Source organism: Pinus tabuliformis, chromosome Q, assembly GCF_031772625.1.
Source record: "Pinus tabuliformis cultivar Carrire ecotype Pingquan chromosome Q, CPIR1, whole genome shotgun sequence".
Lineage (NCBI taxonomy): Eukaryota > Viridiplantae > Streptophyta > Pinopsida > Pinales > Pinaceae > Pinus > Pinus tabuliformis.
Window position 1 is genome coordinate 1,356,773,497 of NC_142296.1, and position 26,097 is coordinate 1,356,799,593.

The 26,097-nt window shown below is 36.6% G+C and overlaps 1 pseudogene; it reads right to left on the reverse strand.

The window, feature by feature from the left end:
* Positions 1-24,822, reverse strand: part of LOC149224956 (protein MICRORCHIDIA 1 pseudogene) — a 69,793-nt pseudogene extending 44,971 nt beyond the window's left edge.
* Positions 24,823-26,097: the final 1,275 nt, after the last annotated feature.

Sequence of the window (26,097 nt, forward strand, 5' to 3'; positions counted from 1 at the left end):
CACACAGTCTCCTCTCTCTTTCTCACTTAGAATAATAATACACATTTGCAATACAATTCCCTCATATAAACTAAAGGGTTTCCTTCTAGAGAAAATAATCTTAAATTAAGTATAACTTTTATTGTGAGATCATCTGTCTAATGAACAACCCAGATTAACCATGAAATTGCAATATTTTACAAGGAAATTTTTCACCTATTTTTAGCTTCGAGAGCACTGCCTCGAACCCCTGCCGGGGCGGCTCCAAACATGCATCTACCCCCCTTGGACCCCCCAGGATTCAATAGTGGGGGAGAAATCCCACCCACACCCCCCATCAAGGATTGGGATCCAAACGTGGCTAAAATAAGATCTCTGAATCAGGAAGATAATCAGGCTCCACGTCTAATAAATAATCTGAAACTTTATGGTTATGCTCATGAAAGAAGAAAACATGTTCATGAATCTAATATCTTCCTCGGCACATAGAATTTCTAGGCCTCTTGAGGAGCCTCGAGCGTCTAGGGCCACTGATTGACATTTACGCTTCTAGTTATTGCGTATTTTGGATAACATCTCTCCTAAAATCTTGGTTTCTTGTATTATCATAATAGACATTTATCTTCAAGCCACTTATCCTTTAGGAGCCTTTTCTTGTTTTTGCTACTTAGGCCCCTCATATTCCATGATATTGTCTTCATGATTGAGACTTTCTAAATCCATAGAGTAACTTCATGATAACCCTAACTCATCCTGAATTCACCAAATCTCCTCCAATTTCTCTCAATAGTCTCAGATTAGTCTTGCATCCCCTCTTCTTCTCCTCTTTGTATAGCTTCATAGTATCTTTCATTAAGTGCATATGTATTCCAAATGGGCATGTATTTTATGCGCCTGAACTAGAACCCACTATGGCATGTTTATACTTTTAAGTATGCTCGCCCCAAGTGGAAAACTTGATATTTGGGGAGAGTGAATGGATCTTTCCCTTTCCAAGCATTGGCTATCTCCTGCAAATTTAATGAATTTAGCTCCATATCCTCGGTTTGTTCTGGTAGTGGTTATACATTGTCTAGAGCGATGGGAAGAATTATAGTGGGGAGAGGTGGCTACCCAACAAAATCCCCATGGCACAAATTTTCAACTTAAGGGTTAACTCATTCGATAGGTTGTGTACCTAACGATGATAGTGGATTTTCCTTTGGGACATACTGGCCCAATGGTTGATTCATCTCCACACCTGTCAGTTATTCAAGTGCATTTCCCTCCTATTCCTCCTGTGTTGCTAGTGACTTGTATCCATTGGCCTCCACCTCTTTCTTTATTGGTTGGCCTTGGTGTGGAGGTGGTTCAGCATTCCACTAATTCTCACACGAGTAAACCCATCATCAGATTGGTTTTAAGGAGCCTCGATAAACACATTTTTGGCAATTATTGGGAAATTACAGTACAAATGACCATATTCATGACATCTTCTGCACTTGAATGGTATGTACTCGTAGTCTAACATCTTCTTCCAAAGCTCATCCTAGTAATAAAAATAAATTGATCCAGGGAGGGGCTCAAATATATTCACATACACGCAAATGCGTGCATAAGATGTGTAGTGTTACTATTTTTTTACTTCTAAACTTTTCGCATAATACCCTAGGGCATTACTTATCTGTGCCAAATTCTCCTTATCCCAGAACTCACATGGTAAAGAGTACATCTTAATCGTCATTGGTGCTTCCTTGAAGTCCTCATTGTTTGGGATGAACCTCTGTGTTCAAAATCTCAATTAAATCCTTGCAAAGTTAAAAAAGTAGGGTCCATCTTCGAACACTTGGTTCCAATCTCCAAAATGGCAAAAATAATTGTCAAAAAACCCTTGGCTCCCAGCTCTAACTTAATCTTGCCTTTCAACTTCCATCTGCTATAAACTTAGTGGGTTAACGCTTTCTTTGTTGGCCATATTCCCAAAAATTACCAATTAGTGCACGATCTTACATATATTGGATGTATTCTCCTATCCAATTTAACAAAATCTCCAATTTAGGGTCAATAGTTGCTTTAGGTAAGACACTTCTTGGTATTTATTTCCCTGCATGTTGCTACAAACCTTTCGGCTCTCCATATTTCTTAGGATTTGAAGAGTTGGATGATGTGTTAGAGCCTAGATTGACCTCAGGTTGAAGGGAGGCAATCCTAGGATAACCACAAACCAAGCTTAACCTAGTAGCTAGCCCTACCAGGTTGGGAGAGGGCTCTCTCCTTGTCAATCTCAGTCAAGATGACTGGATCAAATATTGATTTTAGGCTAGGTATAGTAGCCCTAGGGTTTTTGATTGATTTTCTTGGTTTTGTTGTTGGATCAAATGGAGCAAGCAGCTTTGGGTCTGAGAAATCAAGTTAGGAATGCAGGGTGTTCTATGGGGCGAGGTAGGTAGGTGTTTTGGCACTTGAAATTGAATGAGATGGTAGGTTTAAGACTGGTGAGGCACTAATGAGGGCATGAAAAGATCATGTATCCTTCTCAAACAGTAGAAAACATCAAAAACTAAATAGTTTTCCAAGGCAGAGCATTGTAACCAATGTATTCTACCTATCTATCTTGATATCATTTAGCTAGAAGAAATGAATTAGATTGTGGCACACATAACACATGTGAAAAACTACTAACAGAAGAAAAAAACTATGCAAAAACACTTTACCACAAGTATCCCAAAAAAATAGCTACAAAGCCTGGTTTATTTCCTTGCCAAACTGTTGGTAAAGATGTACAATATAGCTCAGAGCATCCATGAGAGTCCAACCTTTGCTAATGACTAAAAAAATACATAATATAGACATCAAACCACCTATGCTAGCCATCAGGGGTCGAATCCAAGAGATAAGGAACTATTACAACCATTTCCAAATAAGGAACAACAATATAGGCAGTGGAACAACTTCCCTCTAAAACCATGGAAACTGATTCATTGACCCCCAAACCACCTCAAACTGATGAATCTTCCCTCTAAGATCATTTCTCAATTATATTTACATAGAATAGCATTAATTACAATCATAAATTCATCCATGAAGAGATAAAAAGTCAACTTGCAAAGAAACTAAGCGAAAACTGGATTTTTTCAGCAAATTGGCTCTATGCGCAGCGCCACTAGCCAGGTGCGTAGCGCCACTTCACAACCACTTTTGGAGGCCTTCCCCTTGGCAAAATTGAGCCCACGATAGCTCATTTGAATGGTCTTCTTGTCTAGTTTCTGTAAAATCTTGAAGTTTTGCATTTGGATGTCATTTGCCCCCTCAAAAGTGAAATCTCCCAAGGCTACTTCTATGTGTCCAAAATGAGGCACAGAGGTCATTGTTTGGTAGTTTTTTGACCTTTAGGTGACCTAGTTTTGCTCCAAAATTGCTGAGATTTTCTAGGTTTGATGCTATCATCATGATAAATCCAGATATATAAACCATTTCTTCAAAATTTCCTCCAGTGAAAAGCGCAGCACATCGCCACCGCAATTTTCTGTGTTCAAAATTTCAAAATTTCAAAATGACAAAAATTAATCAAAACTTGCCCAGATTTGGCACAAGGCACCACCATTAGTTGCTTTGATGGGCTAGTGAGGATTCAGCCAAGATTTTCAACTTATCTTGCTCCTTTTTGGTCCTTAAGGCCTTCCTCAACCTAGCCTTAAGCTTCCTCACTCTTATGTTGCAGATCTTGTTGCGGGTCATGTAGTGGTAGGCCATGTGGCGAAGCAGCTTCTTGTCTCTGTTGGACTTCTCAATCAGCCCCTCAAGGTGTATATTAACCCTCTCTAGCCATGTTTCCCTATCATTCTCAATTTTTTGTTCAATTGAAGTAAACTTGACATTTGCCTCCTTGGCCTTTTGCCTGTTTTCTTTGATCATTTGTAGCTCCATGAGGACTTGCTTGTCGCTCAATTGTTTGTTTTCTTGCTCTAAGTATTTGATGATCCACTTAGCCCTCTCTAAGTTATCTGACAAGGATTGTATCTCATCCTCTTGTTCTTTTATGATCACGTCTTTGGAATTTTTTGGATCTTGAGTTTCTAAGTCAATGACATCAACTCCTTGATGAGTGATGTGCCATTGTGTTTCCTCATGATCAACAAGATTGAAATCTCTTTCCTGCTCATCACTAAGATCCTTCCTTTGCATCTTTTTCTTGCCCTTACTTTTTCCCTTGCTTCGCTGCTCAACCTATACCTGTTTTGCTGAAGAAGAAGGAAAAGCCCCTTCCACTCCTTGTGGAGATAGCATTTGCCTGTAGCCTGATGATGAAGGCGAGACCCCTTCCACACCTTGTGGAGATAATACTCACCTAGCAGCTGCAAAAAGTTTCCTAGTGCCCCTCTCATCATAGGCTCTAGTGCCTCCTTCCTTCTCCTATTGTGTCATATTTGTAAATCCTTCAATCCTATCCCAAGTTGTTCTTAAGGGGGATGTTAGGATATTCTGACACATAGGAAATAGTTAAATATAACTTGGTCTAGTATAGAGTTAGGTAAAGTGTGTTTCTTTACTATGTACATTTTGTAACTTACAATCCGACAGTCACGATATGTAGTGATTCGACGGTTCATTCTCTCCTCGGTATTACCGACACTTGATCCGTGGCTTAACACCCGATTGGTCCATGATCTCTATTTAAAAAGCATGGAGGGTCATTTGTAGGTTAACCCATTCATGAGAGAAGCTTATGTAAATTTTCATTCTTTTATTAATAAATTGCCTGAAGTGGCTGCGTTGGTTCAGGCCGTGGACTGTTTCCCTCTTTGAGGGTTTTAACCACGTCAAAATACTGGTGTATTGATCTGTGATCTATGTGTGAGCGGTGTCCTTTGGTGTTTTGTCTGAGGAACTTACCCTGTAAATTCCTACATGGTATCAGAGCTATTTTAGGGCCGCGTCCATTGGTGATCCAAATCTGAAGCCGGTAGAACTGCATCCGACTGTCGTTTCCTAGATATACTGTTTCTGACTACTTTCAAGCTGAGAGGACTGCTCTATTGTGTTGGGAGCATCTTTTCCAGTGAGGAACCCCTTTCGTTTCATACGAAAAGGTTTTCGGTAGCCCTAGATATGTCATTTTTAAGATCTGGAGGTATATAGTGTTTATTTGCAGTTTACAGTTATTTTCTCTCTGTTTATTTCGGTTTCGATTTATTTAGCTTTTTTTATTACCGGATCTATACCTTTCATTTCTGTGTATGCTCTTTTCCCCATGACTCTGTACGATCTGGGCAAATCAGAAACAGAAAGGAAGGATTTTTCTCATGCGTATGCTCTTTTCCGCTGCGCCTTAGTGTGATCTCGAAAAATCAGAAACATTGAGGAAAATATTTAGTTTCCGGCTAAAGCTAACTTCGAGCCGCAAGGTTCGTTTTTTTTGTATATCCGTGTTGGGTTTTGTGTTTTTTGTTTTGTAGGGAAAAAGAGCTTTCTCAAAGCAAGCACACAACCCAAAGCTTCAACCCCCCCCCCCCTCTCTCTCTCTCTCTCTCTTCTATTGGAACACTTAGTTTCAGCATCTATAGCTTCAGTTTCTGTTAAAATGGAAAGTCCATGCCAAGTTATTCTTGACAGCACCAACTACTTCCAATGGTGGTCCTACATTGTGGATTTACTTAGAATTAAAGGTCTTTACAGAATAGCCTCAGGCCAAGAGACCAAACCGAAAGATGAAGATAAGGCAGCTAAATGGGAAAATAGGAAAGACCAAGCACGTGGGTTGATAGGGATGTCTATTTCTCCAGATCTTAGATTCCATATTGTAGAACTTGATGCTCCTGATGAAGCAATGAAACAGATTACTAAATTCTTTGGAATTAAAAATGAACTTAGAGCCCATCAACTTGAAAATGAGTTGCTTACATTGGACCCCAATAATTTTTCTTGCATTGAAGATTTTTTGTCCAAGTTCAAGACCCTTAGACTTCTCTTGGAAGGTGTTAAGGTTAAGAAAGAAGATAGTAACCTCTAAGTTGGGACCAGTCTACTCTGTGTTTTTTTCCACCTTCCATTCTACAAGAGAAGCCTTCATTTCTCAAGGACAAGACTACAAGTCCCCTTCCTTTGATTCTTTTTGTGATTCTTTAATAAGAGAACAAGAAAAACTCTTACACCTTGGTCTTCTTAATCTTGGAAACTCTTCTAAGAAAGCGTTAGCCACCCAGCAACAACCAAATCCAAAGAATCCTAAGAAGTTGTATCCTAAAAAGAATGGTCCTAAACCAAACAAGGGTCCTAAGCAATTTCAGCCTCAAAATGAAAAATCATTTCAACAAAATGATAAGACAAATAAAAACAAAGGGAAGAAGACTGATAGACATTGCAACTTTTGTAATCGAGATGGCCACTTAGAATCCAAATGCTTTAAGAAGATGGAAGCCTTGGAAGCAGCAATGAAGAAGCATAACATCCATTTGGAGCACTCTTCAACTTCAACTTCATCTTCAGGAATGGCACTTTCTGCATGTGGTTGTCAAGCATCTCGGTCTGGCTATGCACTAAATGTATCTTCTTCTTCTCATTCTCATGAGTGGCTCATTGATTCTGGAGCTTCTTATCACATGGCCAAAAACAAAGCCATGTTTTCTTCTTTAAATGATTGTAACACCAAAAATATATATGTTGGTGATGATAGATCTCTTAGTGTTGTAGGGACTGGAACTGTTCATATAGACAATGGTCAATTTAATGATGTATAATGTGTTCCAACCTTATCCTGCAACCTTCTATCTGTATATCAGATAACTCATTCAGGTGAAGGTAAAATCGTTGAATTTTCACCTCACGATGTTGTAATTAAGGACCTAAGAGATCCTAGACAGATTTTAGCTACTGGCATTACTGATGATTCTACAAGGTTGTATAAGTTTCACAACTTTGGGTCAACAAATCTTCCCTCGGTATTTGTTGCTCATAATGATGAAGTGAGCAAACTTTGGCATGAGCGATTTGGTCACTTAAACTATCGCTCTCTTCAGAATCTATGTAAAGAAAATATGGTGACAGGTCTTCCAATGGTATCTTGCAGAGATGGTGTTTGTTCCGGATGTGTACTCGGAAAACATCATCGAGACAGTTTTGAAAAACGTGCCTCTTGGCACGCCTCAGCCCCTTTACAGCTCGTGCATAGTGATTTATGTGGTCCACTTCCAGTTGTTTCCTTCTCTGGCTACAAGTATTTCTTAACTTTCATTGATGATTTCTCCAGACGCACTTGGGTATACTTCTTAAAACTCAAGAGTGAAGTATTTAACATGTTCTTGGCCTTTAAGGCCTTTGTTGAAAAACAATCTGGACATCAAATTCTTAAGCTAAGATCTGATAATGGCGGAGAATATGTTAACAACAAATTCATCAACTTTTGCACTGAGAATGGAATTCAAATGCAACATATTGTTCCATATACTCCACAACAAAATGGTGTAGCTGAAAGGAAGAATCGCACCTTAAAGGAAATGGATAATTGTATGCTTCAATATAAAGGACTTAGTCTTAATTATTGGGCAGAAGCAATTAACTGTGCAAATTACATAATAAATCACACTCCTACTAAGGTTTTAAAGAATATCACTCTAGAAGAAGCATGGAACTCAATTAAACTAGATGTAAGTCACTTTCGTGTTTTTGGAAGTGAAGCATGGGCCCATATTCCAGATGAGAAACATAAAGCTTTAGAACCTAAGAGTGAAAAATATATTTTTGTTGGATATTCTGAAGATGTCAAAGGATATAGACTTATTCCACTTAAGTCCAAAAATGTTATCATTAGAAGAGATGTAAAGTTTGTTGAAAATATATCGGCCTACGAGCCTAGTTCGGCAGATGTGCCACCTCTCCCTATCTCTTCTACTTTTGAAAATATTTCTTCTTCAGATGATGAAAGCGAGGATGAAAATCCCCCCCAACCTTCTCAAGATCATCCTTCAGCTCCTTAGCCTCCAAAATGGGTCTGTGCTGCTCGGGATGCAGCAGGTGATCTTGTCGGTGATCCTACAGATCAACGACGTACACGTTCTCAGTTTGATAGAGCCTCTTCTTTACTGGCTCAAGCTTCAGTGAATTATGATCCTAACACCTTTGCAGAAGCTTCAAGCCATCCAGATTGGGAAGCAGCTATGAATGAAGAATATCATTCATTATTGGCAAATGATACATTAGATCTTGTTCCTCTACCAAGGGACGAAAACTTGTTAGATGGAAATGGGTTTACAGAACCAAGTATGGACCAGATGGGAAAGTTGATAAACATAAAGCTCGTCTTGTTGCTAAGGGTTTTTCACAAGTTGAAGGCATTGACTACACTGAAACCTTCTCCCCTGTTGCCAAAATGAACTCTATCCACCTTGTTCTTTCCCTTGCTGCCTCTTTCAAATGGGAAGTCCATCAGATGGATGTTAAATCTGCCTTCTTGCATGGGGACTTGCATGAAGAAATCTATATGGAACAACCTATTGGCTTTATACAAACAAACTCCAGCCTTGTATGTCAGCTTAAGAAATCCCTTTATGGTCTCAAGCAAGCTCCTCGAGCTTGGTATGCCAAAATGGATAACTTTCTTTTAGAAAATGGCTTTTCTAGGTGTCATTCTGACAATACTGTCTACACCAAGAAAGTGGGCAAGTCTCTTATCATTCTTGTTCTTTATGATGATGATCTTATCCTGACTTAGGACATTTACATTATTTTCTTGGTCTTCAAGTCTTGCAATCCAAGGAAGGTATTTCCCTTTCCCAATCCAAGTATGCCTGTGATATTCTACGCCATTTTCACATGGAAGACTGTAAGCCAACCCCTTCTCCCTTTCAGTCTGGAGTCAAACTTTCAGTCACTTGTACTTCTCCTGAAGTTGATGCTGCCTTATACTGTCAACTTTTAGGAAAACTTTTGTATCTAACCCATACTCGTCCTGACCTTTCCTTTGTTGTTGGCCTTGTTGCTCGATTTATGCAAAACCCACATGAAAGTCATTGGAAAGCAGCTAAAAGAATACTTCGTTATGTTCGAGGTACAGTTTAGTTTGGGATTCATTACAGTGCCGAAGCAACTCCTCTATTGGTTGATTTCACTGATTCTGATTGGGCTGGTGACCCTGATGATCGGAAGTCTACTGCAGGTTATGTGTTCACTCTTGGTTCAGGACCTATTACATGGGCTTGCAAGAAACAAGGTGCCATTTCTCTTTCTTAAGCAGAAGCAGAGTATCATGGTGCCGTAGAAGCTAGTAAGGAAGCCTTGTGGCTTCGTCAGATCCTGTCAGAGTTTGGCTTTCAGCAGCAACATCCGACTACACTTTGGTGTGATAATCAAAGTGTCATTCAACTATGCAAAGATCCAGTCCAACATCAGCGCAACAAACACATTGAACTGCACATGCACTTCATCAGAAAGCTCATTCACGACCATGTTCTTGAAGTGCAATATTGTTCAACAGATGATCAAGTTGCAGACATCTTTACAAAGGCTCTCACAGAGGCGAAGTTCACTAAACTTCGATTTATGGTTGGAGTTCAGGAAGTTGTCACTAAGGGGGGATAGGCTCTAGTGCCTCCTTCCTTCTCCTATTGTGTCATATTTGTAAATCCTTCAATCCTATCCCAAGTTGTTCTTAAGGGGGGATGTTAGGATATTCTGACACATAGGAAATAGTTAAGTATAACTTGGTCTAGTATAGAGTTAGGTAAAGTGTGTTTCTTTACTATGTACATTTTGTAACTTACAATCCGACGGTCACGATATGTAGTGATCCGACAGTTCATTCTCTCCTCGGTATTACCGACACTTGATCCGTGGCTTAACACCCGATTGGTCCATGATCTCTATTTAAAGAGCATGGAGGGTCATTTGTAGGTTAACCCGTTCATGAGAGAAGCTTATGTAAATTTTCATTCTTTTATTAATAAATTGCCTGAAGTGGACGCGTTGGCTCAGGCCGTGGACTGTTTCCCTCTTTGAGGGTTTTAACCACGTCAAAATACTGGTGTATTGATCTGTGATCTGTGTGTGAGCAGTGTCCTTTGGTGTTCTGTCTAAGGAACTTACCCTGTAAATTCCTACACTCATATGTCACAAACATTGGCACTCCAACAGTTTCAGTCTCTTTGACCTTTTCATGTCCTGAAGGTCCACCTTCTTCATGATGCACTAATGAAAAGATTTGTGGGCCTTTGAACATCTCATGAGATATGAAAGTCTCCCATGGCATGTTAAGAAGGTTCAGTTGATGTAGAACAATGATTTTAATCAAAGAGTAGTGGAAAATGCTATTTAACTGCTGGGGGTATGGTTTCTTCTTTACAATAAGTGTCATCTTCTCAATGTTTCTGAACATGAAGTAAGGGATATTCATCATTCTTACCCTTGTGAAATGCATCAGCAGTCTAATGTGGTAGGCATACAACCGGGAGAACCTATCTTCACAAGTGAAGTACTTGATAATGATCTTCATCAATGGAGCAAACTTGTCTTCCAAAAACTTGAAGGGGAATACTCTCTTGAGTTTGTCTTTGTATCTAGCCTTGATGTAAGGCTCATAGTACTCCCTGTCAATATCCTGACCTTTGTTCCATTTTTCACCCACATCTGGAATACCTGTAGCCTCTGAGATGACAGCTAGTGATAAAGTGAATGTAATTCCAGCAAGGTTTACTTCATTGTTGTCCAAATGTGTCACAAACAATCTTGCCAACTCATGATGAAATTTAACCCTTTCAACCATTTCACAAAAACCAAAACATGGCTGGTTTTTAAAACAAGAAATGGCAAGTGGGTAGGCTTGCAACTCCCTTAAACTGGTGGGCTCCTCTCTGATAACCCTTCCTCCTTTATGAGGCTTCCTATGCTGTATGTTTCTCTCCCTGGAACTGTCACTAAGGGTGTCTTCTTCAATCTCATATTCACTGTCTTTTTCCATTGTTTTTATAGTTGTGATCACTTGTGGTGAATGAAGAGATAGGGTGAATGAATGAAAGATGAGTATGAAGAGATTTTATGGATAAGTAGGTGAGAGTGAATGGGAGTGTGAATGGGATTTAGAGAGTGGGTAGGGTTTAGGGATGTATGTAGGATAAAGTGTGTAGGGTTTTGGGGATAATGTATAGGGTTTGAGAAATTTGTATGTGAGAGTGGGATTTAGGGAGAATATATGAGGGAATGGTGTTTAGGAAACAATAGCAAATGGATGAGACAGGAAAACAATAAATGAGTGAGCTTTTAAATTTTATGAGACAGTTTGGTGAACACTAGGGTTTTAAATTTATGAGTGAAAGGATCACCAAGACTTGATGCAAAACACTTTTTAACGAGAAAGATTGATGTACTTACTTGCAAAGAGGTAATTTGAAAAATTTGAGGCAAATTGGAGCGATTTGAGTGTTTTTGGGCTTGACTGGGCAAGTGCGTAGCGCCTCACCCAGGTGCACAGTGCCTCCCAGGTGCACAGCGCCTGTTCAAATTAACACTGAGGAAGTCTACCAGGTGCGTAGTGCCGGCCTCTGGTGCGCAGCGCCAGTCAAAACTTGTCCAAAAACGCAGTAACTGCACTTCTTTCACTCAATGACACTTAAAGTCGCCTTTTAGCTCTTGAACTTCAACTCAAACAATGAAATTATCAATAGAGGGATGATCTTTATATAGCTTTTCAACTTTTTTATTTTTGATGTACAAAACCCACTTTGTAATGTCTATTTGCTTTTTCAAATACTCTGTTTTTTGGATGCTTGATCTCTTTGCTTGGATAGGTGAACTGATGCTCAAATTTCTTTGACTTTTGCAGTGGCAAGTACTTGGTAATATCACCAGGTGACCAAGAGCAGCATGGGACCATTTATTACATATGAGATAAATGAAATTACATGAAGTTAAACAATTAAATACAAATGCTATGTTTTCACCTCAAACCAGTTTTGAGGTGAGAACTTTATTAAGCTTACAAATTAAGAAATTAGAACCTTCTGATCATTATTAACATCCTCATGTGTCTACTGACCATTATTAATAATAGACACTGAAATTTGACCATGGTAAAACCCTAATACCTAATGAGACTGAAACCTTGGACCTAAGAACTAATTGATGAAATGAATTGAAAATAAGCATGAATCATTGACTAAAAAATATGAAAGGAGGTCAGTAGATATATGTCATGAGGGAAAAACCTGAAATGAACCCTACCATCAGTAGATCCATGACCTAATGGAATGCAACTCATCAGAATGGGACTCCTAGTATGAAATGCAAAAGAGTAAATTTTGATCAGTGATGGTAGTGTGAAGGCACTGACACTAGCATGATGTGTGAGTATTTTGCTCAGGAATCCTTCCTTCCGAGACAACCTTACAAGATGAGAGCAATGTCAGATGGTTCAGGTTCAAGTTCGGGTTCGGCAATGATTAGGTTTGGTTTGAGTTCGAATTTTTGATGAGGCTCGCCATTAGATTCGTCTATATATATATAATGAATTATAGGGATAAATAGTAAGAAATCAACATCAGTAAACATCAAAAATGCTATCACGAACATGGAATCTGCAAGGATAAATTACAAGCTTGAGTTGTGACATGAAGTTATGAGTTTTGATCTATGGACTTGGTCAATGGCTATGAGGTTCGATGAGGTTTGCCGAACCTATATTTTTTTTTAAGATTCGCCAAAATTCGAACCTCAAAGTTAAAGTTCGTCGAACCTTGTGACATAGGATGAGAGATTAATGCTCCATCTCTTGGCACTAGCCATGAGTAGAGTGGCTAAAGGAAATAGTCACGAACAATCATTAGGGTTTTACAAACAAACAAACAAAAAAACCAGCTAAGTTTTTGCATAACTCAAAAATCAACCCACCAATATAACTCATTACTTCTACGAGATAAGTTATTTCAATTTGCAATTTATTATTTTTGTTAAGGGCATTATTCATGTTTTTTTTCATTTAATTTGTTAATGTTAAATTTAAAATTTATATGAAAAAATGAAAATAAATTGTATATCATTATTGTTATTTATTATTTTTTAGAATAATGAGTAGTATTTATTGAAATAAGTTTCAATTTATTAATATTTAAAAACTGATAACAATTTTTTTTTAATTAAAAATAGATTTTCATAAATCATAATATAAATGAGTTAGTAAATAATAAATATTTGTAGTCTCACATAGTTTAAGTTTAAAATTTAATATAAATATAAGTATGAAATAAATTAGCCTAGTTCTATCTTAACTCTAGATCTACCAAGCGTAAAGAGGGATCAAATCTCTTTTCACTTTAAAATAGGTTTGCATCTCAAGAGATTTGATTCCTCGCTTGGTAGATCCAGAGTTAAGATGGATTAAGGATGGTTTAATTTCCCCCTTAAAATAAGTTATATTCCACATGAATACCATGGTTCAATACCATGGGTTCTCATGAAAAACCACTGGTAATTTGACCAAGTCAAGTTTACCTTAACTACCCAACAAAAAATTAAAAAAAATTAATAATAATAATCACGTAGAACTTTTATTTTTTTAGTTTGAAGTTATTTTTATTTGAAGGTAGTGTTATTTATGTTTATCTATTAGGATGGTTTAATTTCCCTCTTAAAATAAGTTATATTCCACATGAATACCATGGGTCAATACCATGGGTTCTCATAAATCTGGAGCTCAAAAACCACAACTTGACCAAGTCAAGTTTATCTTAACTACCCAACAAAAAATAATAAAATAATAATAATCACGTGGAACTTTTTTTATTTTTTTTAGTTTGAAGTTACTTGACCAAGTCAAGTTTATCTTAACTACCCAACAAAAAATAATAAAATAATAATAATCACGTAGAACTTTTTTTTATTTTTTATAGTTTGAAGTTATTTTTATGGCCACTTGGCAATTCCTCCGCCTCCGTAAACGACTCCATTTATATTTATCTATTGCACTGGGATGAAAAGCGCCTCTCAACCCAATAATTTTAAATGAGTTAATAGAGAGGATGGCTAGAAGATCAATAGATGTTGGGTCCCAGCTCTCTCTTCCTAGTCACTTTCTTCCTGTCCGCCCCTCCTCCTCCCCTCCCCTCATTTTTTTTTAATTTATTTATTCATTTTTTTATTTTTTTATTTTATTTATTCATTTATTTATTTTTATTTAATTGTTGATTGATTTATTTTATTTTTTAGCATTATTTATTTATTAATGTATTGATTTATTTATTATTATTATTATTATTATTGGTATTGGTATTATTTATTTATTTGTTTTATTTTTGAGTATTACTTATTTAATTTATTTTTAAGTATTATTTATTTTTTTTTTTTAAGTATTATTTATTTATTTATTTATGTATTGATTTATTTTATTATTTATTTGTTTTTATTTATTTATTTATTTTTAAATTTTAAATTTTATTTTATTATTATTATTATTATTAAACTCTAGAATTAGTTAATCATTCGTTTTATTCCAATATTTATATTATAGTTAAGAACTCTATAAATAGTTAATTATATTTTTATTTTAATATTTATTTTCTATGGATTTATTAGTTAATCCCCTTTAACTAACTATTAAATTAATAACCAATGAAATTAAATTATTTATATATTTATTAAATTAACAACCATTTAAATTAAATTATTTAGAGGCTAGGTCCCTTATTAATTTAAATTATTTAATGTCCCTAGTCCAATTTAGTCGTTACCCTAGTTAGCCGTTGGAGGCTCTGCTCAAGCTATTTATCATGCAAAGCTGGATCTGGTTTGGTTCGAAATGTGTCGACAAATGATAGATCTTGTGATTTACGCCGAAAAATCTCTCGTAACCTAATATGGATCACAGAAGCCTCAATTCAACAAATAATAAAAATATATAAAAATTTGCAATTCCATTTATAAAATATAAACAAAATTGTAAATATTTGATAACATTCATATGGCACATGGTCTTGAGTATGTCCAAAAATTTTCCCACTCACATATGGAAATATAGTACTTATTTTTTCATCTACTAGTAAATATACATCTTGTCTTTGTCATTTTATATTACAATTACTTTTCAGTTATATTTAGGCTATATAATGTCCAATCAATTGCTATCATATTATCATCACACTTAAATGACCAAAAAAAACTATGACTTTGCATAAAAGAAGCTAGCCAGGCCCAAGGGTCAAGAAAATATTCCTAGAGTTATTTTTCTTTAGTCTCAGTGTTCTTGCATGTGCCTTGGTCCAAATCTAGTCTAATTTTGGAGAGTGTATCAACTTCCAATTTCATCTTTCTCTGTACATGATCGAAACTAATCTTAGTAATATGAGAGAGGATATGTTTAATTTTTTTGTAAGAGTAATAGAAGAGTGTAGTTTCTGAGTTGGAGCAGTTCTTGTCATCCATTTTATAACCACCTAAGAGTCCCCATATATATGCAAATTTGTGATGCCTTGTTCACAATATATCTATAGAATAATTTTGAGGGAAAATAGTTCAACATAGTTATTTTTTGCAAGCCCAGTGTTGGATGGAAAAGAAAGATAAAATTTGTGGGAGATGTGTAGTGTACTCCATGCCCCGCCCTTTGAGGGATTTCCCTGCATTTCCCTAATGAAGAAGACCCATTGGGTATCAATTTCAATGACAATCTAAAAAGTAGCAAGTAAGATCTATGGAGAGTTGCTTTTTTTGAAGATCCTGCAAGAGCTTTTTGAAGGGAAACCTTTATAGTGGAAGGGGCTTTGTCATAAAAAATAACTTTGTTTTAAAAGGAGGAAGTGGGGGGGGGGGGGGGGGGGGGGGTTATCCACTTATGTGTACACATGCCACAAAACCATTTAATGGGGTTTCTAAGAATGAAACCACACATTCTACCACTCTACTTTATCCACTTATGTGTACACATGCCACAAAACCATTTAATGGGGTTTCTAAGAATGAAACCACACATTCTACCATTATGCTTTAGGTAAAGCCCTCATGGGAATTTCCCAATGATGAAAGACATTGCTTTCCACCATTGAATCCAACACACATGGGCTAAGATTTATAATATCATGAATAGTTTAAAATTGAATTTAATATAAATATGTAAGTATTAAGTTCATATATACTTAAATTAAAATTTAATATAAATATAAATATAGTCATTGGGAGGCCATGGGGTGTAGAGGAGACGGTGACAAGGTGATTTGTTAAGGCACTCTGTGGTGTAAAGGTCATCTGTTCAAAACTCCATGAGCAAAAATTCTGCCATACTAAGGGCTAGTGTGGCCTAGTCCAGGTGCAATCCTCGGGTGATTTTGAAGGCTTAGATGCCCCTGCATCATGGCCACTCAAGCCACAGGTTAGGCATGCCAGTCATCTCAAAACACACACTAATACGTCCACACGTGCACACGCACACACACACACACACATATAAAATATTTGGGAAGTTCAATTAGTAATTGTTATGTAAATTATGAGATTTAAGATTCAAATCCCCTAATAAACTTGTGTTTACAAAAGATGTATGTTACAATAACAATGGCGAGAATTGACCCTATATTTTATTTTAATTTAATTTAATATAAGATTACCTTCAAATTTTAAATAAAAATGTTTTTCATCATGTACCTCAAAGGATCAAAATTCATAAATATCTTAATTGTTGAGAGAGGAATTTGATAATAATATTACAAAAAAAAAAAAAAAACATTAAAGTATTTGATCCAAAAATATTTTAACTTTTACAAAAGGAATTTGAAAATAAAAAAATTGTAAGTTAAATTAATATTACCTGTAATTTTCAAATTACATCCCTAATACATCAATATTTACAACGCGCCCACAAAACTAGGGCATTGGCCATTATCTAATTTACAACTCTAATCTTGGAGCCCACCATTGACCACTAGTATTTTCTAAGTTCTTTTTTTTCTTTCATACATCAATCCATTCTGAGAGCTTGTTTTGGAACCATTGTAGAGGAGACAATTGTTGCCTTTTCTTGAGACATATCTACTTTCGAAGGGTATTCCATGTTGGTTGCTTCCTTATCACCATATGAATGGTCTGATTCATGGAATCATGTGTGCCCATTCACAGGTGAGGCCAGAATTATAGTTGAGTATTTTTTATAACATATTCATCGAGAGAACCCAAATATCAGAGGAATGAGACAGGACAACCTATGGCTGCACTAAGGTTGTAGGATTTGAATCTTATGAAGGTGTTTTTGGTTGTTATTTACTACCTTGCATAGGAATAGAAGGTTTCCTAGAACGTCCCTTTGAATTTTTAGGATCTTTCCACCCTTGAGTCTTTTTCATGTCCATCAAGCATGGAGAGGGCCCTTGAGAAGAAGGGCATACATTCTAAAGATGACCAGGTTTTTGGCAAATCCTACAATAAAAGATTGCGTTCTTATAAGCCAGTGGTTTCAAGTAAACAACTCCCCTCCAATTCAAGGGGATTTTATGAGGATTTTATGAGGTAATCCTAGTTGATATTAACTTCAACACATATAAGTGCAAAGGTTACAATACCCTACACTAGCCTGTTAGTGTCGATCTTAATAATTTTCCAAGGGAATTACCAACATCATATAAAATATCTAGGTGCATCGTATGAAGGAGAAAATTAGGGAGATGAACCCACACAAGAGTAACTAAATCTGGGTGCATCATATGAAGAGGAAAATTAGGTAGTTGAACCACAAAAGAGTGGCTAAAGATGGCATAGATATGGGATTAAAATCTACAGAGGGATGAATCCAATTGCATAAATTTTCCCAAAACTAGCTTTCGCTCACGAGAAATGAAGGGAGAGCGGGCCTACACTAGATCTTTTAAGAGAGAAATCTCAGTCGCAACGACGATGCCATGACCATGAACAGAGGTCAGCTTGACAGAGATTTCAAGGGGCTTAGGATCAGTCGCAATAGCAGCAACAACAACAACAACTTGAGACCTTTGTTGTCGAATGGAGGGCAACAACGAAGCTAATTGATTGACCTTCATTAGGAATCATGATGCATTGGATGGCGACAAGCTTAGATTCTTCAACGTACTTATGAATTTTGCGACATTATTGTCGAATGGCATGGTGGAATGTGTCGAATCACGCATAGCCATGCACACAACAGTTTTCATACTTTAATTTTGAATTTTTTTAATATTATAAGGATCAATGGACATAATTTTATTTTAAATTGAAGTTAATATAAAAGAAACATTAAATTATGTTAGTAACTCATTTGTATCATTATCATATATATTGACAAAGCTAAGTTTAGGTCGGGGCTAGCCCCTGTATTGGATGGAAGAAGATCGATCTACCCATAATGGGATGTTATTCGCCAGGATTGTGCGAGGCTCAATCGAGCCTGGATGCTTCTTGGGATAGTTAATTCCCCAAATTGGCTTCCATCCTCAAACCCTCCCCATGAGGTTTGGACCCGTGATCTAGCACTAACTAAACCCCAAGAAAACCAACTGGTCTACACTTCATGGGTGGATCATTATCATATTTATTGGAACATTAACGAGATGAGCACCATTAAACCCTTTAACTAATAAAAATGAAACATGTTTATATGAAATGAAAAGATGATTTTATCTTTTAACTATCTAATATTCTATGATGGAAGATAATACCAAAACAATTAAGTTTCAAAATAAAAATATGGTTTTGTTTATAAGTTTCTAAATTTTGATAGTATAAAACATAATTTAAAGAAATAGAATTTGTTTAAGATAAATGTGATAACTAACAATAATATAAGAAAGTGTGATTTAGTGATATCAAAAATTATCATCCTTTCCATATCAACTTAAATTTTGTTTATGACATGATTATTAAATTAATTTAAATGATTAAATATTACACATTGAAATAAGATGTCTCTCAATGAAGTCCCGTGCTAAATATATACGTCCTTACTAAATTAGACATGCTATAATATACACCAAATATTTACCCTTTTACACTCGTTGACAATGTTAAAATATCTAAAGGCAAGAGATGATTAACATATGCTATAATATACACCAAATATTTACCCTTTTACACTCATTGACAATGTTAAAATATCTACCAACAAGAGATGGTTAACATATGCTATAATATACACCAAATATTTACCCTTTTACACTTATTGACAATGTTAAAATATCTACAAACAAAGATGATTAACATATCACGAAAAGCATCATAAAGAAAATTCAAAATGCAAATCCAAGGAGAGTGTGATACTTAAGTTAAGCATGTTAGGTACGAGTGTGATACTTAAGTTAAGCATGTTAGGTGTGAATTACACATTGGAAGTGCATCACAATTGTGTGTGGTGAAGGTGGTAAAAAAGATTTAAATAAATAAGTTTTAACGTCCACGAGGCTAAAGATAGTCGATGGGACAGATTACTTCACCATATAATTCATGTATTCAATCATTTTCCTGTGAAGCCTCACAATAAATGCTGCCAATTTCTCTACAAGCACCTCGCTGAATAAATTATCCCAAGAGCTAGTTTCCTGAACATCTGTATAACTTTCCCTGCTATCTTTGAAGGACTTCCATGCTAAAATGAAATGTTTTTCTGTTTCCACTTTTCTAGAAGAGAAACAAATGCATACTCTTTCTTCCCATACTTCATTTGGCCTTTTCGAGCGCCCTGTTTCACAACGAAGTTGATGAGAATTAGTCCTTAACTAAGCAATAAGAATTTTGGCTCTCCAATAAATATTGGCCCCTATGTACGCTTTTTGTTGATGATTATGAGTGGAATTAAACTCTTCAATATAGTATTTTTTCTTTCTCCCTAGATCCTTATCCCAAGTACTCTTGTGGAACTTCTCCATAAAAAAACTTTTATCTCTTTATTGTTTGTGGGACACCTGTTCAAGTAAATACCCCATTTACTAAACCATTTGTTATTTTGTTGCATCCAATTCTTCTTTCTTTTGCACAATATGTCATTAAATAAAACCTTAGGCCATCTTCCCTCTTCCATTTGCTCAATTATTTCTAAATATCTTATGACTCACACCATTATGATTGCTTCAATAGGAGCAGCCCCCGTTTCACTCAACAAGATAGCATAAGGAACTGCACTTTTAATTTTGAACTTGTTTGTAATCAAGTGCTTCTAAATTTTCTCAATTTGTTTCCACTACATGTCATATTTATTGTTGGCCCACAGTTCACAACTGTAGAGAATCGCCAAAATCACTAAAAGCCCAAAAAGAGCTTGAGTGGTATTCCAATCCCATATCTCTGCCTCTCTACACCTATTTGGAAAAGCATAAAATTCTTTCCAACCCCCCAAAGTTCTTTTCTTTCTACAACCATCCCAACTTAGATTTTTATTGAAGTCAATTCTGAGGTATTTGTAATCCACAACTTCTTCCAAAATGTTTCCTTCAAAGTAGAACTTATGTTGGTTATGTTTTCTTTTGTTAGAAAAAACCACTACTTTCATTTTTCTAATATCGACTTGCATCCCCACCCCTCTACAAAAATGCTTAAGGGAAAGTAAGTGCTCCTGCAAACGAAGGGTAGATTTCATGATCATAATAAGGTCATCGGTATACAAAATAGCCTTATAACAAACTTTCCCAAATGGATACTGTCACCCCCTTGCGAATTTAGCCACTCTTCAAGCTTGTCCTCGGAAGCCTCAATCCAACAAGAGCTCCTTCCAAGTCCTACTCAAATGATGATATCAAGGATGAATGATCACAAGACACATGGAAACAAGGGTTTCCTATGAAGTGCAGAAAGCACCAAGGACTTCAGACCTGGTCTAAAAAATCTCAGCATAATAATCTTGCTCTCTTCTCTCCCTTTGGCCTTCCCTTTGATGTCTTTTTATAGCTCTCCAAAGTAGTTTTTTAGTTAGGAGTTAGTTGGGAACTGGGCCACGGGCAATAACAGGTGATCCAGCAGGTAAAACCCGCGATCTCCGCCCGAAAAAGAGGAATTTATTATTTTTTAAGTGTTTTAATAGATACACGCGGGTTGGGTATAACAGACCTGCGTGTACACGCGTTTAACTCAGGCAATGTCGCGTATAGGGAATAAAACACTGTTTTTTAAATTTTTGGACCAGGTCTGGAAGGAGGGGTTGCCCTAGGCCATGAGTGCAGCATCACAAACATAAGAGTGAGATTTGGAGCTATAACACTATGCACAGTTGCTCTCAAATGCTAGGAACCCAAGTTCCTCCATTCTTTTCCAAAGCTTATCCCTAGGAACTGTTTCAAAGGATTTTATGAAAAAAGTAACAAATGGCTTCTTCCTTTTCTCCCAAAATTTTTCAATGATGTGCCGTTATGTTATGATCAACTATGGAATGTTTAGGTCTAAACTGCTTGCCCTTTAGCACATTTATCTCTTTCTATCACCCGCATGTTGATTCTATTTTCTAGCATGCTTTCAAATAACTTTGAAAATCAGGGTTGTATCATTATGGTCCTATAATTGGAGGGATTATTCACGTCACCACTCCTGAAAAGAGGTATTTCCAGACTAGTTGTCCAATCTGTGGAGCCCATATTGTGTGATGTTGTTGAAATTTTTTGTAATGTGAGGTGTAAGAATTTTTAAGCCCCACTTTAGATACTCTGCTTGGAGTTCAGTTAAGCCTTTTGCTTTTCCAACACCCAATGTCTTGATACCCATCTCTACCTCTTGCATTGTAAATAGTTCAATATCAGTGTTGACCAACAGAGGAGGGTCAACCTTGGGATCTTGATCATAAAGTTGTCTTTCAAAGTCAAACCATTTAGCAATTGTAATACTATTTTCTATTTTCATCCAGTTGGAGCTCCTTCCAAAATAATTTGGGGTTCTTTTTCCTAAGGAAGATTAGTTCTTCCCTTGAAACCATGAAATCAACCATTTTCTTTCTTAATATATGCTTGTAAGCTTTGAGTTTTATGTTATCCTTGTTTGACTCTTTCAGCGTTCTCCTTCCCTTTTTGTATTCCTCATCAAACCAAGCATTAACCAGAAAGCAATTTGTTTCAGACTTCTTATTTTTGCTCTTTTGCACTCTACAAGTGCGCTTTGAATTAAATGTGTTAAATCGTGACTATGAAGGCCATGAATTGGAATTTTTTCCTTCTCTAAGAGCCTCTCTAGTGTTATTTTGAAGGTATTACAATTTTCTAGAGTCAAAAGAATTATTCCCTTCAGGAGATTTTTTTGAACACACTGAGTTTTTGACCCTAACCGATTCTTTCTAGTCCAACAGAAACTTAAACAAATTGGCTTGTGGTCCAATTTTAAATCCCAAAGTTTTTCTCCAATCAAAATTCCTCCATTTTCTCACACAAACCATGCAAGCAAATTAGATGATCTACTACACTTGCTCCATTGCAAGTAGTGCAAATGAAATTACCAAACTTTGCCCATCTAGTCAAACCATTACAAATGACTAAATCGAAAGCTCCACATATAGTAAACAATTGTTCACCAAAGAGATTGTAGTCCTTGTCCTTTGAAATCCTTTACCACTAATGATTACTCTCTTATGTAAGATGGGTAGGATCATAATCTTCTTTACAACAAAGAATGCTATCTTTCTCACTTGCAATCCTAGCATTGAAATGACCCATTATAAGTACTTCACCTAGCTAAGAATATGTTGTGATATCTACTTTTAACGCTGCAAAGAGATCTTTGTTGTCAAGCCCTTTGCTTTTGTAAGTGAGCGTTATAAAGAGTGCACCAAAAGACAATAAAAAGTCAAAGGAGAATGTGTGATTTAAGTTAAACATGTTAGGTGTTAGTTATGAATGAAGAAGCATATATGATAAGTACATGATAATAAATATGCATAATACATGTAGCAAGCATAGAAAAATCAATATAATTAAAAAATAAAATAATTAATTAATTATATATATATGTGTGTGTGTGTGTGTGTGTGTGTGTGTAGTCTAACTTATAGACGAAATGACCTTTGCCACAATCATTTTTCTCATTAATTTTAAACCAAATCCAACAAATATTTTTTTAAAAAATGAGTTTAAGTTGTTGAATTTGTAGAATTCAAGTGCCCGGAGGGTTTTTCAGGGTGATGAATCACCTAAATTTTATAATTTTATAAATATTTAAATATAAAATTGTTTATATTATATATTTTATTTTGGTTATATTTATATTATATATTAAATATAATACATAAATTATTGTGTTTATTTTATTTTGGTTTTGAATTTTTTTCCCCACGGAAAAATCACAATTTTCTATTAATTATGAAAATTACATGTTGTAGATACTTGAACGGCATATGCAGTAAGTTGAGTTGTAGCCATAAAAATGAATATGTATGTACAAAATTACCCACAAGGGGTATACTATGATTGTTCATGAAAAGATATATACAAAATATATAAACCAAGTACTGATAGAAATCGCTGATAAATATTGCAGATTAGGGCCTATCAGCTCGCTGGTATAACTGATCAATATAAGGCCGATGGTAGTATTGAAAATGATCTGCATCCTTCTTCTCTTGTATTAGCCATAACCCCCTAGGCTGGACCATGGCCGCCTTGGATAACTAGTCGGCAGCCTGATTGCGCTCCCTATAAATGTGTTGACAAGAAATATAATCAAATTGAGATTTTAAAAGCATGACTTCATCCAATATATTCCTAAGAGAGTGCACATGACATGCAGATGTATTATTGAACCAGTTTATGATGATTTTAGAATCCCCAAATATCTGAATATGTCTGCAATCATGTGCTAGTGCAAAATGGAGCAAATGTCTAAGGGTGATGAGTTCAGCAAAATTATTAGTACCAATCCCCAAGCCCATCTGGATTCGGTAAACATGACTTTCATATTTGTGCAATAAAATACCCCCCCCCACACACCCTTTTTCTTGAGCAGCACCATCAAAATATGCCCAAGAATGATTACGGTTTATGACTTCAGGTGTCACAACTCGGATAGGTGGTGTGGGGTCGTCTTCTGGAATTTCATGACAGGCATTGATGATCTAGGCAATAGATAATGGCTAGCAAGCAACTCTGCCTCTAAAGATGATACCGTTTCTATTCAACCAAATGGTCCAGCATATAATCAGAGGGAGACAGTGATTTTTCTAGTTCATGGACCCCTCCCTCCAATGATTCCAAGCCTCCAATGTGTTTTGTCTGTGCCATCTGATAGTAATGGACAATGTAGAAAGTACTTGTTCCCATATATTGATCACCGTGGGGAAATGGAGAAAGAGATGATCATTAGTTTCCTCAACCTAGTGACATAAAGCACACCAAGAGGGGTCATAAAAGGATCTTTTCATTAGATTACCCCCGGTAGGTGTCTTGTTCATTAAAACATTCCACATAAACAGTTTGGTGCGGGGGGAGCTTTGAGCTTCCAAAGAGCATGCCACCAATCCATGAGCACAAGTGGCATGTGAGTGGCATGAATAATAGGATAACCTTCTTTAGGTGTGTATACTCCATGCCCAGCTGGAGCCCAAATGAGTTCGTCATCACCCTCCTTGATGCGAACATGAGATTCAGTCAGTGCAGATATATATCCTACCCATGCCTGGTGCCATTGGACTGGGATACCCAAAAGATCAGCAGATTTCCATGCTTGTACAAATATGGAAGTGTTCTCCAAATCAGCAATATTGGCAATCATATGAATACCTCTGTTCTTAAGGAAATTAATAAGATCAGGAGGAAGTCGGTACATGTTGCCACAACCAGTCCAGGGATCCATGCCAATACGCACAGATGTGCCAGCTCTAATGCACCATGCAAGGCCATTTCTGATAGTGGGAAGGGTATGTAAAACAACTCGCCAGATCGTAGATATACCTGTTCTTTTCCATGTAGGTAGGCGAATCCAATCCATATTCTATAAGGGCCATATATATTTGTAGTGTACCACTTCGGTCCAGAGACTGTGAGAGTTAAGTATAATCCAACCCATCTTGACAGCAAAAGCATGGGCTAAAGAAGGTAGGTCTTTCAAACCCTAGCCACCCCACTTCTTGGGTAGTGCAATGTTGCAGCATCCCACCCAAGTAAATGGCTTCCCTTCCTTGTATCCATTCCAAAGGAATCTACAACATATTTTTTGTATCCGTGAAAGGATTCCTTTAGGAATCCAAGCTAAAGACATCCAGTACACCAAAGTTGCCTCTAGGACCGAATTAATGAGGACCAATCATCCTACTCTAGATAAAAACCTATGGTTCCAGTTGTGTAATCTCTTTTCAACCTTGGCAACAAGCCAAATCCAGCCCGCAATTTTGTAACAGTGAGGTTTGATTCGAAAACCAAGATGTTTGAGCCTATACTCCAATTGTAGTCTCGAGAATGGAAATTCCTGTAGTGTAATCCAAATTTCCTGTGGAGTGAAAGCTGAGAGGGAGATAGTGGATCTTAGCCTGTTGGATTCCATACTGGTAGCAGTTGAGAAGAGCATCAAAATATCATAGAGTACAGAGAAATCTTGAATGCCTCCATTGAGGAAGATGAGCACATCGTCCACAAAAAGAAGGGATATAGTACAATGATCAGTTATCTTGAGACCCAGTAATTGCCCCTCCCTTCTAGCCTATAATATTGATCTACTCAGACCTTCAATAACAAGGAGAAACAGGAGTGGGGAGAGAGGGAAACCTTATCTGAGTCTGTGCTTAGCATGAAAGGAGTTGGAGGCTGAACCATTAATAAGGACACAGTAGTAATGCAACACATGATCCATTGAATGAAAGAGAGGGGGAAGCCTAAATGAGTGAGGAGCATTCTTATGTATAGCCAACTAACCTGATCAAATGCCTTGGAGAGATTGATCTTAAGGATGGCTCCTTTAAGTTGCTTCATCTTAATGGAGTGGAGGGCCTCCTGGGTAGTACCTATAGCCTCATGTATTGTCTATTATGCAAGAATGCAAATTGCTCAAGCAATATCTGGGTAGATAAGATAGGCTTAAGACGATTGGAAATGATATTGGCAATAATCTTGTAGAGGCAGTTGCAGAGGGAAATAGGCCTAAAATCATTGAATGAGAGTGGGGAGTCCACTTTAGGAATGAGGGCAATGAAAGTAGAGTTGATAGCCTCATACATGTGACCAGTTAATTTGCAATCCTCCACAACCTTGAGGAGATCTTGTTCAATGG